General features: G+C 43.7%; 1 protein-coding gene across 5 annotated transcripts in view; it reads right to left on the reverse strand.

Annotated features, from left to right (window-relative positions):
* NAV1 (neuron navigator 1) overlaps nt 1-17353 on the reverse strand; it is a 232594-nt gene that overhangs the window by 38521 nt on the left and 176720 nt on the right. The gene's annotated exons all lie outside the window — the stretch shown is intronic.

A 17353-nucleotide genomic window follows, 5' to 3' on the forward strand; every position in this document is an offset into this window, starting at 1 on the left:
AAGTTTCACAGTCCTAACATCTAAACTAAATAGCCTCCTCTACCGTTTATACTGGTTTCCCTTTTTATGCTGGTTTTATTTTTTTATTTTTTGCTATTCACAAGTTTCTTTTTCACCACACATTATTTTCTAAGCTCAGATTCTGTCTCCTACCACCTGTCCTCGAAGGACCCACTTTCCAAGTCTTTCACCATTTCCGTCACTCCCTTCTAGACCCTAAAAAACTCTTCCGGTTTCACTCAAGTTTTAGAGCCTAAAACCGAACATGGAGCTTTAGTAAGACTGCAGTGCAGGAGTTATCTGGGCCTGCAGGAATTAATTCTCAAAACCCTTGTACCTGTGTTCATCAGCTTTGCATGTGTGTGAGGAGTAAAGAGGCTGAAGATTTTTTTTTTTTATGAATTAGCTGGTATCTGGAAAATTTTTCCATTTTGATTTATTTTGAGTTTCATATTATGGAACAAAAATCAGACATACAAGTCATCTAAATGCCTGGCCCAGAGTTCAGCTGGCCTCCCTCTATTTGATGTGCTGGGAATAGGAAAGTGGGTGGTTTGGACGTTTGGCATGGCTGCTCTATAGTGATTAATCCAAATATGTTGAGAAAGAGCAAAGAAAGCATAGGGATTAGAACACACTACAGAGTCATTTCGATTTTATTACAGTGAAATACAGCCAGTATTAAATGACCATCAACCTCTTTTTCTCCCTGACTCTAGACATGTATTAAATCTCCCATTTGTGCCGGGCTAAGATATCACACCTCCCCGCCCTGAACAGAGAAAGAAAACTGAGGAGGAAAGATCAATTCCGCTTTTTCATCTTATCGGCTCTTCTGGTCAAGATAAAATCTCTGGCAAGCAAACAAACAAACAATTCCCAGCATGTTCTTAGGTCAAAGACAGAGGAAGCCCGCAGCCCTGAACCTTCCATCTGAGACTAATTTTTGGTGATCAAGGGTCTCGGAGCAGAGAAAACTCCTGGGAGGGGCCCTTGCAAGAACAGGGCTTCTGCAGCCCACCAATCCCAAAGAAGCCCTTCTTTTACCCTCTGTGTACGGAAAGCCAAATACTGACCCTGGGAGGGGAGTTTATCTTCTAGAGAGTTCAGGTCCTTCTTGCCAAAAAGACATTCTTCCCTAGTCACGGACTCCTTCCTACAGTAAGAAAGTATAAGCCCAAAATGACCAGGCAAGGTTGGCTACAGGATTTAAGGATTTCCTAGCAAAATTCCTTTGTAGGTTCCAAACAAAAGGAAAAATTCTATTGTTAGTACCTAAACGTCAAGCATCTCTATTGGAGATGCTCCACTGGAGGCAGCATATATCCTTTCTTTAAAAAAAAAAATCAGAAAAGTAATACGTGCTATAGTCAAGACTCAACCATTACATAAAAGTATAAGGGAAAAAGGAAAATGTGCCCCTTTTCTGTCCTCCCACTTTTTCTTCTAAGGTAACAATTATTAACAGATTCCTGTGCTTCCTTCAAGAATATCCCTACATATCTGTCCTCTAGCTATGAGCTCTCTCCATCTGCCAGCATGGGACCGCACGTGACGTTACGGGACCACACCTCACATCCTGGAGGTTCTCTTTACCTAGCTTTAGGCTGCAATCTTAGTCCTTTCTTTGCTGGTTTACTCTCTTGTTCTAGTGAAATACCTCTCCCAGTAGGAAAGAGGATGTTTGGGAAACAAACGTTATAAAATCTGACATATTATAAAATGTCTTTCTATTTTTACACATGAGATTCTGGCTGGGCATAGACTTCTAAACTGAAAATAATCTCCTTTCACAATGTAAAGGCATCGCTCCGCTGTCTAGGCGCTGCTGTTGGTATCCCCATTCCTTGTCCCTACCAGGTGATCTTAGTTTCTTTGCTTCCTCTCTGCAAACTTTTAGCCTCCTCCTGATGTTCTGAAACATCGTTTGTGACAGGCCTCAGTGTTGGCCAGATTTTTACCCATTGATTTGCATACCTTACTGGGCTCTTCTAATCTCAAAGCTCATGCCCTGCAGTTCTGGGGAATTTTCTCAAATTACATCTTTGATGATTTTTTTCTTCTCCATTTTTTCAGTTTTCTCGTCTAGAATGTCTGTTGTTCAGATGGCAGATTTTTGAGGCTAATACTCTGATTTTTTCTTACTTTCTAGTATGATAATATGTACTTTTAATTATATTTTTTGGGCAGTGATCTCAATTTTATCTTCCATTATCGCCATTAAGATTTTCATTTCTGCTAACTTATTTTTAATTTCCAGGGGTACTTTTAAAAACAGTGTATTTTTTGTTCTTTCTTTCAAGGATACAATCTCTCAATTCTGAGACATTCACTCACTCCCCCATTTGGAGGGGTTAGGTTTACAATCTCTTTGCATAGTTTCTAGTTCCAAGTTGCTTTTTTCTGTTTGTACTGGTGAGACCTTCAAGTTGCAGACCTCTGTGGTCAATCTTGGGCTGTTTGCTCATATGAAGACTGGGACACTCAGTACAAGGTATTTGGAAACACTGTGTACATGGGCAGGACTGGTCAACTATGGCTTCAGTATAGGGAGATGTGATTGGACTGATCCATTTAAGTTTTCTTCTCTTGGGCTGGTCAGATTGCCTAGAGATGACTCTTCCAAACTCCTTCCTGGAGGCAAAGGGCAGTTGCCTTTCTGGGAGCAGCAAAAGAATTTGAGAGTCTAAGTGTTTCTTATATGAATTTCCAACCAATCCTCCTGTTTTTAGTTTCATCTCTTCCTCCACAAAAAGTACCTGATGTCACTGATGACCATGCTTTTTGGGGTTCTGGGGTGCAGAGTTGCTGCACAGCTTGCCTCACACTTAGGATTCAGCTTTACAACTGATAAATCAGTTCACATTTGTCATTCTGAATTCTAGCTTTCCAAAATGTGGCTATTATATCTCTTCTTTTCTCCTATTCTTTGTCCTTGTGGTTTTATGACTTAAGGGGGAAAAAAACCCAACTTTTACTGTACCTTATTTTTGTGATAGTTGTGAAATATGTTAAACTAATTTTATCAGCAGCAAAATGTCCCTAAATGACACTTAACGGGGCCTGCTCTTTTGGATTAGATGTTCTGATGGGTAGACTTTAAGTAGAGCGGGGAGAGGAGACGTTAAATTTGGAGTTCCATCACCAAATCAGGAAGAGGCATGTGGAACCATCAGATGACTTTTTGCAGAACCAAGAGCTGTGGGAGAAAGGAGGCTGGGTAAACACTGTCCTCCCGAGACGTGACTGCTAAAGGTCTAGGAACAGGAAGTCTTTACAAGAGTTTGCAAAATCCACGAGCTAATGAGTCAGTTACTACAGAGTAATTGCCTGGACATTCAAGACAGCAGGGAGAAAGGAAAGCAACTTAAATAGGGCACCAAAAGGAGTCAGTAAAGAGGACGGAGCTCAGAGTTCTGAAGGGCTACAGCATCTGCTGTTTGGTACAAAGAATCTCTGCTCATTCTAAGCTGGATTTTGCCATCTCCCTTCTATTTCCCTCTAAATTTGTTTCTCATATAAATCTCAGAGGGAGAAAAGAGGGTTGGGCAGCAACAAGCTAGATCTAAATTTACTAGGACATGAGAAAAACAGAGAATGCAGAGAATTTAATATTCCTCTATAATTCAATCTGTTTATAAATCCAAGCAACAATCACTTCACAGGCGGCTGATGTAAAAGAGAAATGTTCTCTTGTGATTTACGGCACTTGCTTTGAATGGTGTGAAAGTTTTCATTCTGGGAGGCGTATTTTAAGAACAATGACACTTTATCTTTCTCACCTATCCTCAGAATAGAAGAGGAAATAAGTCTGAGTCAGCATATGAGAGATTAAGTCACATAAACAAGACAATGAAAATGACTCTTGTTCAGGGGTATTTCTGAAGTGCTGGAATGGGTTATCCAGGTAAAGAATTTTCTCTGCAGGATATTTTCCCACTTCCTCATCTCCTCATATCCCTTAATCCTCCCTCCAAATCTTAAACTTTTCATTTCCTGTTTCCACCAGAAGAATCACTATTCATTTTTCCTGTCACCCCATCGAAAACTTAGATAGGTCTTCAACTCCTTTTTCTGAATTTCTCTTAAAAAGCCCTACTGATGATGTTAGCACTTGCCTCCCAAATCTCCCTTTTCTTCCTTTACATTTCCCTGACTTTTGCTCTGATTCAGGCCTAATGTCCTCTCAGCTGAACCACTGTGAAAGCCTTCTTAATGGCCCCACTACCTACAGATGCTCCCTCCTTCCAATACACACTGAACACAATCAGAAGTCTAATCACCCAAAAGTCTGGCACTTACCAAACCTTCATTAGCTCCTCGCCACTGATAAAATAAAATCAAAATCCAACAGTCCACTCTCAAGACTATCCATCATGAGCCATCATTAACACAGTGCTGTGATTAAAGCACAGACGTTGTAGACAGACTATGTGAATTCAAGTCCTAAACTCTGCCAGGGGTTAAATCCAATTTCAATGGCAAACAGTCATTAAGGTTCTAATATGCACAAGGCAGTGTCAGTTGTATGGGCATTTGAAAATGAGTGGCTCTTCCAAATGTTCCGAACCCAAGGGTGAATAAAAAATGTACAAACGAAATGAATACCACCTCAGAAGTGCGGACAACTTACAGAAGAGAATTCAGAGAAAGTAGTGATTTAATTCTTCAGAAATATGACCGCCATAGTAGGATCCCGGTAAGCATAATGCTCATCCCCTTTTCTCCACTTCTACCTTGTTCCTTATTCCTATGTCCCCCAGGATTCCTGTTAGGTGACCAGTTGTCTCACCTCACTTCTTTGTGGAAGTACAGGCACATGTGAGGGTCCAGTCCTCTCATCACTGTGCAGCGATTTATGTCCTGCTGAAGATTCTGGAGTCCTGGAATTATTCCTGAGACTCAACAGCAGTGGCCATAAACCTGACCTACTTCCCACGGGTGTCTCCCTAGCTCTGCCTTTTGAAATCTTACCTTTCTTCAAGGTCCAGATCACATCAAACACCACATTTTCTAGGGGGCTTTCCACGATTCTCCTTATTAGAAGAAATCCCATTCTCTTTTATGTTTCCATGGACTTCACCTGTATCTCCACTAGAGTATTCTGCCTTTAAATATTTATGTCCATACATCTCTACTGGAGCACATTTCCCCGAGGGGTATGATTAAGTCTCATGAATCTTTGCACCCCTCATGCAATGTCTTCTACATACTTGCAGACTTGAATTCCTAGCTTATGTGAAAGTAGGACACACAAACCCAGGGAAGGGGTTATGATTTTGGACGTGCTATTTATCTGTTTCCCAAGCATGGCAAGTAGCTTATTTCCAAATGACCTTGCTCCATCGGGAATTCACAAACATTCTCTTTTTGAAACTTCCAGTTCTCTGCTTAAATTCTCCATCTATTCAAGAATGCAACCCACCTTTCCTATTGGATTCCCCGAAAACTACTGGATCCCTACAGATATTTATAAAAAGTATTTTACAATCCTTATCCACTAATTCGAACATCTGGGTCATCCATAGGTCTGCTTCTATTAACTATTTTTTCCTCTCTGTTGTATTTCCTGCTTTTTTACAAGTCTTGTCACTTTTAATTATATGCCAGATGTTGTGTGTAAAAGAATGGCAATAAATTTATGCAGAAAAGAACAAGCCCCTTCCTCTCTCAGGCTGCTAGGACTGAGAGCTGAGTCAGTCTCTTACCTTGAAGAGCTACGCCTGGGGTTTGCTGTCCCTTTGGTTTAAGTCAGTTCACCACTGGTTTCAAAAGCTTTGAGGGCAGGACCAAGACTGTCCTTCTGGTGGAGTTCCGGATCTGCCCACACTGCCATTCCAGGGCTCGTTCTCTATGCTCTACAGCCCAGCCACCAGCTTTGTGGAATGCTGTGCAATCCCCTTTGCCCTTGGGAGGCCACTCCTGTGCACTCACTGAGGGGCCCTTGTGCTTTGGCGGGGTCTTTCTCTACCCACCAGCCCTGCTCTCAGATTGCTCTGTACTGTACCGCGCTGCTGGGTGTGTGATGAATGCCCTGCGCACACTGAGCTGGGGGAGGGACTCTTTCTCAGCTTTCTGTCCTGCCCTCAGCTGTCAGCTCACTGCCACTGTGTGTACTCAGTGAAGGTTTCATGGCAAAGAAATAGGCTGGGGGGACATATTTGCTCTGTGACGGAGTCCCTTACCGCCAGCCACAGTAGCCTTCAAACGTCTGCATGAAGTTCAGCCATTCTCCCCTTAGCCTCACCGATGGGAAGTTTATTCTTCCTGCTGCCATGAGCTCAGGATGAAAGCAGCCAGGCAGTCTTTCTGCCCTTGGAAGGGCTCCTCCCTTTCTGGAATTTAGTTCAATTAGAATGCTTTGCATCCTTTTAATTTTTTTCTTTTCCAAGTTTTGTTTGTTACTTACCCAGCTCGTTCTTGTTGTTAGGGCGGGAGTGACAAAGTCCTGTGACACTGCACTGTCTCTCTCTGTAAAGTAGTCCCTTGAGTGCTCATTCATTAAAGCCTCCATCTAGGGCAGTAAGAATGGCAGCTGATTCCTCCTCCTATTCTCCTGCCTATTCCCAGCACTGATACCACAGTCTTAGGGACACTCTGGTGCACCCCATCTCCTCTGAAGGATGTAAAGGTGGATTATGTGGCCAGCTCAACCGAACACTGCTCCGCTCTGGCTGTGTCTGTGCAGACACGAGGCAGCACACAGGGAGGGAACACGCCTGCCCTCTGGGAAAAGCACCAGCATGAACGTAGCTCTTGGCAAGGACCGGCCGCCCCTCCCAGACTCAGTCTGCTCCCCACATTTCAGGCCCAGCCATTCCACAGAACTTGAATGACCAAGGGAGACTACAGGCAGCCAGAGGGCCAAGTGTGTGGGCTGGCTAGTGGGGAGGGAGGACTAGCTAGTGACTGCACAGGAAAGAATCCTTATTGCTTTTCTAGCACAGCATGGTTCTCAGAAGTCAAACTTCAACACTTAATTGGGTCTCTTTTGTCCAGAATACATACGCCTGGTGCATCAGTGACCAAACTGCTGATTATTTACCAATTAATGCATAAGAACTCTGTCCATGGAACCTTTCTACCTTACTTTCTCCTTTGAGAGTGGGTAAACATCTGCAGTACACCAGGCTGGCTAAAGGAGTTGGGTTTGTTCCCTGGTAGAGTTTATGGAATGGAAGCCTGCTGTTCTGTCTCCAGCAGATGCCTAGGACTTCCTGTTCTCCAGTTCAGGAAAGAGAAGAGCATCCTCATACCTAAACTGGAAACAGGCTCCAAGATAGTGGGCAGCTGCTTGACCACACAGCGTTCCCAATTTTTGAGAATCGAATCCTCAAGCTACTAGTAAAAAGAAGGCAGAGTCACACTTGGGAAGCTTTTCAGTCATGAACCCTGTACCAACAAGGGTAAACCATACTCCATGAAACACAAAAACATCAAATGGGGCACAGAGGGGAAAGGTCGCCACCTCTTGATATTGTCCCACTCGCTGGGATTGATGCATGGTGGCCTCAGTTAGGCAGTTAAACAGACAACAGCGACAGGTGGTGAGACGAAGTGTGAATTAGACTGGGGGACCACGAGCAATCTGACAGCTGAAATGGGTGGGAAGCTGGCAAAGGGGGTGAGGCTCACTTTAGGTTCCTTCAGGGCCAGAATGTCCATGCGTCAAAATAAAAGGAACATTTTGATGATGCAAGTGCCTTTACATAATACTACCACGGATGGTTTTGCAGCCAGAATATTTCATGCCATCCATTCCTGAAACTCAAATTACTCTTGGTACATAAAGAGGATATGGAAAAGAATATATAAAAGCTTGGTCTACGATCAGCCCAAGCTGGAAATAAATACATACAGAGACACAAGATTACTCTGTCTTCTTGGAGAGGCTGACCTTATGACTGGAAATGGGCCAGGCTGACTTCAAAGAGCACACTTCTGTGGACCAGAATACATTCTGGACACTTGCTCTAGTTGTGAAATTTCCCACAATTTCCCTGGAACTACACCAGCTTAGAATTAAGATACAGCTTTCCTTGCTCACTACCTCAGGAGTATTCTTGGCACCTAGGATGAAATGCAATAGGTTGAACTGTATGAAACTGCCAATTTTGTAGGTAAAAGATATGCTTTGAACACGGGTACTTTCATATGGTTCAACATCAAATGTTTATTTTTGTGTTTGCCCTATGCTTTTAGCACTTGTTTACTACAAAAGTGTGGTGGTGGATTCAAAACTCTTAATAGGAAGAAACTGGGCTCTGGAATCTGAGTCAAACGACAGGAATGAGAGGCTGTTCTGACCTAAGCCTACTTTGGTACATCTGAACAAGAGAACATGTTCTGTACTCTCCTCAATCCAAAGTTCCAAGGATATCCCATTCTTCATTTGTCTTTTATACTTTCTTCAGGCCCATTCCTGGGGACGAGCCATTGAGCTGATGGCCAGGCCAGGTTCCCCCAAAGATCACTTGGACGGCCATGGAGAAATGGGTTCCTAATGAGAACCAGTGGGTGATGCTCCAACTCTGGTCCCTGCAGCAAGTGGACTAACTTGCTCTCTCTGTTAGGTGGCAACCTCCCAGATCTGTGTAATACGGAAGTCCTTATCCATAGGCAGCTGCTGAGGACTTGAAAGGTGGCTGGTCCAAACTGAGATGTACATTCAGATTTCAAAGACTTAGTACCAGGCTTCAAAGACTTAGTATGAAAAAAGAACATACTATATCTTATTAATAATTTATATTACATATTAAAATAATATTTTAAATATATTTGATAAAATTAAATGTTATTGTAATCGATTTCACTTGTTTTACTTCTTAAAAATGTGTCTGCTAGAAAATTTCAGATTACATAGGTGACTTGCACCACATTTCTATTAGAAAGCACTGTCTTCAACAGAAACTTTTGGTCAATGACATGTCAGCTTTGAAGAGCTGGAGTTCATTCACTGCTACAGTTGGCTCATGACCTGAAAAAGATGGTTTGCAGTTAAACTTCAGCTTATCCTTCTTTTGATGGCAACCCAACGTGATAGGGTAGGTTGGGTACATCACTGAATTATTAGCCACAGTCCTCAGAGAGCAGTCAAGAGGTTAAAGAGGATAAGTGATTTCAGAAAAAAAAAAAAAAAAAGATAATGGAAGAGTCAGAGTGAAATTGGGCAATTCTGGGATGTTCAGCTTTGAAAATGAATTGAGGCCATGTAGAGAAACCAACATTCTACTCAAGTACAGCCCAACTTCTGAAGGGCTGGAACCTCTCCTCCTCCTCACCCCCATGTGGCCACAGAGCAGCCCAAGAGCAGGGGGGGCTGCAGTGTCTGCTTCATTGCATGTCTGTGGTTTGGCAGAGACCACAGCAAGCTAGCCTGATCCGGCCAAAAAAGCCAGGCAATGGGAGGAAAGGATGAATTGCATTGAGTGAGAGATTTAGAGGAAGAGGGGGTGGGGCAGAGAAGCAGCCAATGTAAATTTTTTGAGCTAAGGGTTTGCTAAGTCTTCATCAAGGGTAAAGATCACCAAGAATGGACTCTAAAGAAAAAGGTCACCAGAGTCTGATACAAAATTGAAGGATATGTATAATTAGGAAAATTTATTTGGCCCCCTTGATATTTTGTCAGTGAGCTCATACTTCTATCCCAGTCCATAAAAATACTAATGGTTTTGGTAACTTGTTAAAAGACATTTCCTAAACTACAGTTTGAATCACAGAACCATGTGATTAATTTTGTTCAACTCTCAATTGCTGAGGCTAATTTTGTGAATGACTACGGACTGGGCATCCCAAAATCCAGATTTAATTCCTACAGACTGGTTGCGTGGCACTACATGGCACAACTGAAAAATCAGAGAAAATGGTTGCCACAATTCAGGAGCCTATCATTTTAGGGTGTCCGCTGTCACATCTAGGTGGATTTTCACTCAGCCCCAACTGGAAGGATTATAAAGATTAGGACCACAGATTTTGAAATTATTTTCTGGAGCTCAAACCCAGTGAAGTAAAAGCCAAGAAAATGGGACCCCAAAGCCCTACTGTACCTTGATCATTCTGTAAAGTTCTGCAATCATAAATTTCCATGGTTGCCTTTTTAAGTCACTCAGTTCATGATTTTTGCAATGACCGCCAAAGTTCCCTGTGGCATCTAGAAACAGGTTCATGTAAACACACACAGGGCAGCTATACCACCAAGAATATGAATGTCACCCTAATGTCTCCACTGAGAGAAGCCTTCCACTGTTATTTCTGATGATGCTTGGCATAACGAAAAGTAAGAATACTTCTGTCTGCGGGGCTGTCGTTTTCACTTGCCTCAACTCTCGCTTTCAGAAGCTATAAACCACTAGCATGCCTACCCTTGCACACTCTTCCTGTAAGGTCTAAGGTTTTCAGGGGTGGGAGTTAAGTCACAGGCCCAGCCCTAGGCAGAACCTCACTCACTAAAATAAAGCTGTTAAGTTTTTGTTTCATGTCCTGTGCCTGATGCGATCTCATCAGGGGCAAAAGCATATTTTTAGAGAAAATTAGACTAACATGAAGTACTGCATAGGTCTTGCAATCTGGAAGGCCTTGTTACATAACAAATTCTGTGCATATGTGCAATTTCCTGGTATCTGGTCATACTTAGAGATTCTCAAATGTCTCTGACCCACAAAAACGTTTTTTTTTAACTGGTCATCTTGCCTCATAATACTTTGCTTCAAGCACTGCCTTAATTCTGGCATTTAATCTCTGCCCTAAAGTTATGAGACTTTCTTAAATTTAGACCATTGTTATAGATCAAATTGTGTCCCCCCAAAATCATCATGCTGAGTCATAACTCCCAGTGACTATCTTTGGAGATAGGGCCTTTTGGGGGGTAATTAAAGTTAAAAGAAGTTGTAAAAGTGGGGCCCTAGTCCAATAGTATTGGTATCCTCACAAGGGGACACCAGAGAGCATTCTCTATGTATGTGCCCAGACGGAAGGCCATGTAAGGAACAGAGAGAAGGCAGCCATCCACATGCCAGGAAGAGAGGGCTCACCAGAAACCAACCCTCATGGCACCTTGATCCTGGACTTCAAGCCTTCAGAACTGTGAAACATAAATTTCTGTTATTTAAGCCACCCAGCCTTTGGTATTTCGCTACGGCAGCCCAAGCAGACTCATATAACCATTAAGTGATGAAGATCAATTAATTCTTTATTTACACATCAATACCCCCAGTGGGCTACATACATTGGACTTCACCACCTCCATGATTCAGGTTAGTCTTCAATTCAGAGATTTACTAACATGAGGTTTTTGATACCACAGGTCATGACGGCTGAAATAAAGTACCCAGATGCATCAGCTAGGGTCCGTTGAAGCTATGGACTAAGAAAATCAAGGAGCAAGGACAGTGGAAGGAATTATTACTGCTTTGACTTGGCAGCTAAATAACCCTGGAGAAATTCCACCTTCTCATGACGAAATGAGGGTCTGTGTGTGCTCCTCTAACGACGCGAGACACAATTACTCAGCCCTGCAAACAGCTTGTATAGCACTTTGTGGAACAAAATGGGTGCGATTGGATTAGAGGAATCAATATATGTTATTGGGACCTTAATGTGGGAAAGGGTAATTGCAGGGCAGTGGGCAAGCGACAGAGAAGTGAGAATATAGGGGACAGACATGAGGGGCTGTTTCCGAGGTGTGGTTAAAGCTTTGCCATGTCAGCTGGCAGGGCCAGAGCAGAGGAAAAAAAGAGCAGAAAGTTGAGCTGTTTAACGGGAGTCTCCTTAATTAGGACCAACTGTGGGTGAGAAATGCTGACTCGGCTGGCCACAATTTGTTTGCGTTTTCTCTAGTTTCAGAGATTTCCCTCTTCGCCTGCCCCAAGCCTTCCCCCTCCTCTACTCCTTTCACAGGGGCAGGAATGAAAAAAACACGGCACCATCCTCTCTTTCTCGGATGTTTCCAAACAGGGAAATTGAAATCCTTCACTGAGTTAAAGATAACTGGAAATCTCTCTCAAGAAAAAGGAAACCTTCTCAGGGGTGCCGTCAAGTTCACCTTTAAAGGACAAAAGGCAGCCCCTGGAGGAGGCTCTGGCGGTCTGGCACGTCCATCGCCAATGCTCTTTCCTTGTCTTTAGCCTCAATTTCCCCAAGTAGATGATGCAAAATGTTTGAAAAAGTTGAACACCAGGGAAAATAATTGTGATTTTTAACTTAGGCAAAAAATTATTTTGATGAGAACTAAAAAGTCACAAAATTAAGATATCAACTGATAAAAGCGATCTCGAGTTTCCACGTTGTGATTAGAGAGCCTGAAGACAACCCTAAGAACGGCCAACAGGGAACTACTTAGAGCCAGTATTCCCTTCTCTTTCTAAAACCCGCAAAGATGCCCCATTTAATAGATTCTTGGAAAACGATGAAGGTAACATTTGCTTTAAAACTTCATGAGATACTTTCTGCTTCCTCCCCAGTTCTCACCCCCATTCTCCCCACGTCCTTAGGAATCTATCACCCAATTCCCAGATCCCAGGCTACTTCAAAGGAAATGATACAACAATATTTGCATTTCTGCATTTCTTTAAACCAGTAAGGAATTAAGAGATAACTGACAATACTTGGAACAGCAGGAAAGGTTCAGGTTAAATGCCTAGAGCAGGGGCTGGCCATTTTTTTTTCTGTGAAGGACCAGATAGTAAATATTTTCGGCTTTGAGGGCCACGTGGTCTCTGCTGCAACTTCTCCACTGCGCATGCGGCGTGAAAGCAGCCACAGGCAGTATGTGAACAGAGGAATGCGGCGATGTTCCAAATTAACTTCACTTACGGATGATGAAATTTGAATTTCTATCATTTTCATGTGTCATAAAATATTCTTCTTTTTTTTCCCCCCATCACTTAAAAATGTGAAAACCATTTTTAGCTTTGTGGGCCGGACGAAAACAGCCAGTGGACCAGAAGGCTGAAGTTTGCCAACTGCCAGGCAGGACCCACGGAAAAGGAAAAGGAAAAGAAAAAGAAATAATAGTCCCTCAACTGGCAGGTCCAGCAGAAGTTACCACCGACTGAAGGAGCCTCCACGTCCATCCCCTTCAGTGCCTTCCTCACAGCTCTTCTCAAGTCCAAACAAGATTTTTCTACCAGCAATTCTACTGGCTCAGTTTTGACTCAGGGGGGAAAAAAGGGTGGGAGGGGGTAGGCAGGGGAGGAGAAGACCAGAAAAAAAGGAAGCCCTGGTACATCTGCACTTCTCTGCCAATGCTCCGTTGGAATCAGGCAATGCCTTCAAGTAGGATGGGAGTCAATCATATTTGTAGCTTTTGAGAATGATTTATCAAGGTTGACAGAAGCAAAAGCCACTTGTAGTTAGAAACATAAATCCTGACATACAGTCAGGCTGGGAGACGCCATGTAGAGTGTGTATGTCCTGTGTTTAAGGTTGTGACAATAAAGAAAAGTCCTTGATGTTAACAAGCTGCCATTCATCTTCAGATCTGAAATCACCCTCTTAGCTCAAAGTACGTATCAGGAGGTGAAAGTGGGTAGGGATCGGTCCCTAAACTCATCATCGACCAGGCCAAGGAATCTGTGCCACTCTGAGCAGTTTCCGTGCCCCAGAAGATTCAGGCCAGACGGCTGGTGTGAAATGCCGAGCTGGCAGTAAACACTGTGAGCCTGTGAGCTGCTCTCCCTTCGGGAAGGGGGCTTGCCACCCTTGCCACTGCAAACCTGACCAACTGCCAGGCCTTCCCTCTGCACCCATTCACTCCCCTTTTTGGGACTTCTTTGTATCACATTCAATCTTCTCACTCCAGAATCCCTGGCCTTCCATTATCTCCTTTCAAACGTCCACTTCCCATCCTCTTCTCTAGTGTTTCCACATAAACTGAGATCATCTTTTTTCTTTTCACTGTCTCCCCTGTTCAGTCAAAAACCTGACTCAAAATAGAGGGTTAAAGTGCCACCCAAGGTTTCTGCCCGTAATTACCCAATTGCTGTCCACACAAAAACAGAACAAGGAACATTAAAAACGAAAGCCAGCAAAACAGAAACACACACAAATTCCAAATCCTAAAACGAAAGAGTAAAGTATTGTCAAACGACACGGCAGCATATTGGTCAGAGACGGGAGCCCGTTTCGATCCAGCGGCTTGCGCACCTGGGAGGAGCCACTCAGCCTAAACACACGGCATGTGACAGCATGACACTTAGTGATGCACAGAAAGGGATGTCGTTGAAACACATTGGATTCTCCACAACCACTCTCAATTTGTTTTCCACCTTAGCAGTGATACTGAAAAGTCCAACCCACAACAGAATGTGACCAAACCTCTCAGAATTCACCCCGTCTTGAGATCCCAGGGAGAAGAAGTTAACTCTATATGACTCACATGCAGGGTCCCACAGAAATAGCTGTTGTCCCTCCACTGAATAAAAGGACAGTAAGTACCCCAGGCTGGTTGGACAGTCATATGTTAAGATCAAAGATGAAGCTGTTTTCCAAGTTATAGAAATTATTAATACAGCCTACTTAGATCACTTTGAAGTTTGGACCTAAGTGACTGTGGCTAGATTTCTCCCTTCCCATAATTTTTGCAACTCCTCTTTGCGTCCCATCCTCACTTAAATTCCAAACTAAGCTATCAGTCATGTATGATGGCAAGTGGCCACAGGGTAGAAATACAGGTGATAAGTTTTCTCTTTTTACATGTCCATGAAGAATTAGAACTTGAGGACTTGAAGGAGATTTAGTGTGTTGCCAGGGAAGCTTATCAATTTGTTACTGGGGGAGCTTATCCAACGCTTCATTCAGCACCCTGGCATCATTATTTCAAAAGAAACAATCATAAGAAGGTAGGAGAATTTAAGGGCACACTTTGTAACTGAACATTCTTACATGAAGATTTAACAGTAAAGACTTCCACTGTGGCAAAGCAATCCATGTAGAGAAGTCTGAGACTGCTTTGCAGAAAGCTACTGTTCACCTAGTCAACAGGCAGGCTGGGATGTGACTCCACAGTAGCCATTACTTATACCTGCCCAGTCAAACACCGAACATAATCTCTACATTGCTGCAATGCCTGCTTTACTACGACTCATGACTTTCTGGAAGACAACCTCAAATAATTCAGGAAACTGAGAAGACAACCAAATGATAATAATGAACACTCAAGACGTCTGCATCATACTATCCAGCATCAGAAATGTGAAGGCCAGGTAAAGGACCTAGTTGAAGGTCCCCTTCAGTCTTAGAGTCAACACAATTACCCAGCTCACTTATTTGTTACCTGTCTGTAAGCATGCATTAAACAAAGCAGTTTCTCCACTTTTCTACTACCCAATGCTCTGCAGAAATCCAAACAGAATTTCCTAAATACTACTAAAAGGCATCTTTAATGCATTGCCTTTTATCGCTGGCATTTATGTCAAAAGGGCATGCATTCTATATCATTTTCTAGTGGAGATGCCAGATTTGTGCTCATCCATGCAAACATTTGAATCTTTCTTTGTGAACATCACCAGATCCTTATTAAAACAAGTTACCATATGTTCAGTGCTTAAATATGTATGCCATGCACTTTGTTGGGCACTTTTACATGATGTACAATTTCATTTAACCTTCATATTAACCCCGAGTTAGATATACTTCCATTTTACCTATAAAAGAGCTGAAACTTAGCACTGGTAAAGTTACATGCCCAAGGTCCCACAGCTAGTTAAGAACCAGGAGCCAGTTAAACATCAAAATCTGTCTGAGTCTAAAGACCCTATTTTTAACCACTACATATACTATAAATACTTCCATCATAAGAGAGATAACTGAAGTTAGGGGTGGTCACAGAATAGCAAAACTAAATCAGGCATTTACTCAGGTCACTAGGGAACCATCTGGCATTACATCTGCAGTGCATTATCTGGCAGCTTTCCAAATGGTGTTCCACTGGAGGGCGGGGACCACTTAATGCATCTCTCGGGGCTCTTTGCACAAAAAGGTGGTCTCCAGGTCAAATTTAATTTGTGTCTGCTCGATCACTTTTACACCGCACCTCAACAGTTATTGAGGTTTGGGACAGAGAATCGTGAAAAAAAAAAAGGAGTTCACTCCTGGACCTCAAAACGCCTACAGACCAAGACACAGTTTGCCTGGATGACGTGCTGATCATAGCTAACTATAAGAAGGACGTTAACAAAAGAATGTAGGACAGTCTAACTTGACAGAAACCTCTCCTATTTGTCCAAACTGCTTCCTACACAATGCAAAGGCAAATCAGAGCACTTCAACATGAGCACCGCCCAATAAAACCTCAACATCACAAACCTGCAGAATGGGTGAAAACCACTTGACCTTGGGGTGTCAGCTGGTTGAAGAACAGCTGGTGATGATTTAGCTGACAGTATCCTGTGGGTAGGTCACCCTTTGTGGGTGGCCCAGTCCAGTACCTTTCCTCCCTAGGAAAACTCACCCAGGACTCCACCTTGCCCTTGAATATTAAGTCCAATCTTCTGGATGCTGCTTTGCAAAGGAAGTCCCTGTAACTCGTGGGTAAGAATCGCACCACTCCCTCATGGAAAGGATGGGGGGAGGCTGGAGGAGTCCCCACAAGTGGGTTGCCTGAGGGTTTCAGCCCCAGGCAAGTTCACTGTGGATTCAGGGAGACCGAGAAATGACAACGGAACGTTCCTGGGGTAGAAGGTTTATATCCAGCTTTGTTCTCCCCGGCAGCAGGTTGTGCGCTAGAATCCTGCCTGCACCCAGCAGTCTGCGGGTCTGTAATCCTCCTCGGCTCTGCCTCCGCCCAGGGCACTGGGCATAGCTCTCCACATAGTGACTCCGTCAATACTGGCTCATTGCTAATGGGTGTGGAAGCACTAGCGCAGCAGCAGGCCTGTTACATCACCAAGGAGTTTAGTCAGGGGAGGATCCCGGCCATAGGAGCTTCCATTCTCCCCACAGGGGCCAATATGTTGGGACATTTGGCTCTGCCTGTTACCCTGCGGCCCTGAGCTCAGGTGCAGCCCAGGGCATCATCCCCAGGACCTCCTCACACGCTCATGACGACGAGGCGGGCCAAGCGGCACCAGCCGGGTCTCTCTTTGGACACTGCCTTCCACGTTGGGCTTGAGCCAGTCTTTGGAGTTGAAGCCAAAGCCCGCAAAAATTCCATTTAAAGGCTGCTGCCCCTCTTCTGCCCCTCAGCCAACACCCAGGGCGACCGCTGATTGGTCTCCTCGGTGCTGCGGTCTGTGCCCACCTTCTTCCCGCGGTTTACCTTCTGGTGCTCACCTGAGACGGTGGCACCAAGTCCAGAGGCTGCTTTACAAAGCAGCCAGGTTTGGGTAATTGGTCTGTGTAGAAAGTAGACAGCGAT

The sequence above is a fragment of the Manis pentadactyla genome, chromosome 9, assembly GCF_030020395.1.
Source record: "Manis pentadactyla isolate mManPen7 chromosome 9, mManPen7.hap1, whole genome shotgun sequence".
NCBI classification, from domain to species: domain Eukaryota; kingdom Metazoa; phylum Chordata; class Mammalia; order Pholidota; family Manidae; genus Manis; species Manis pentadactyla.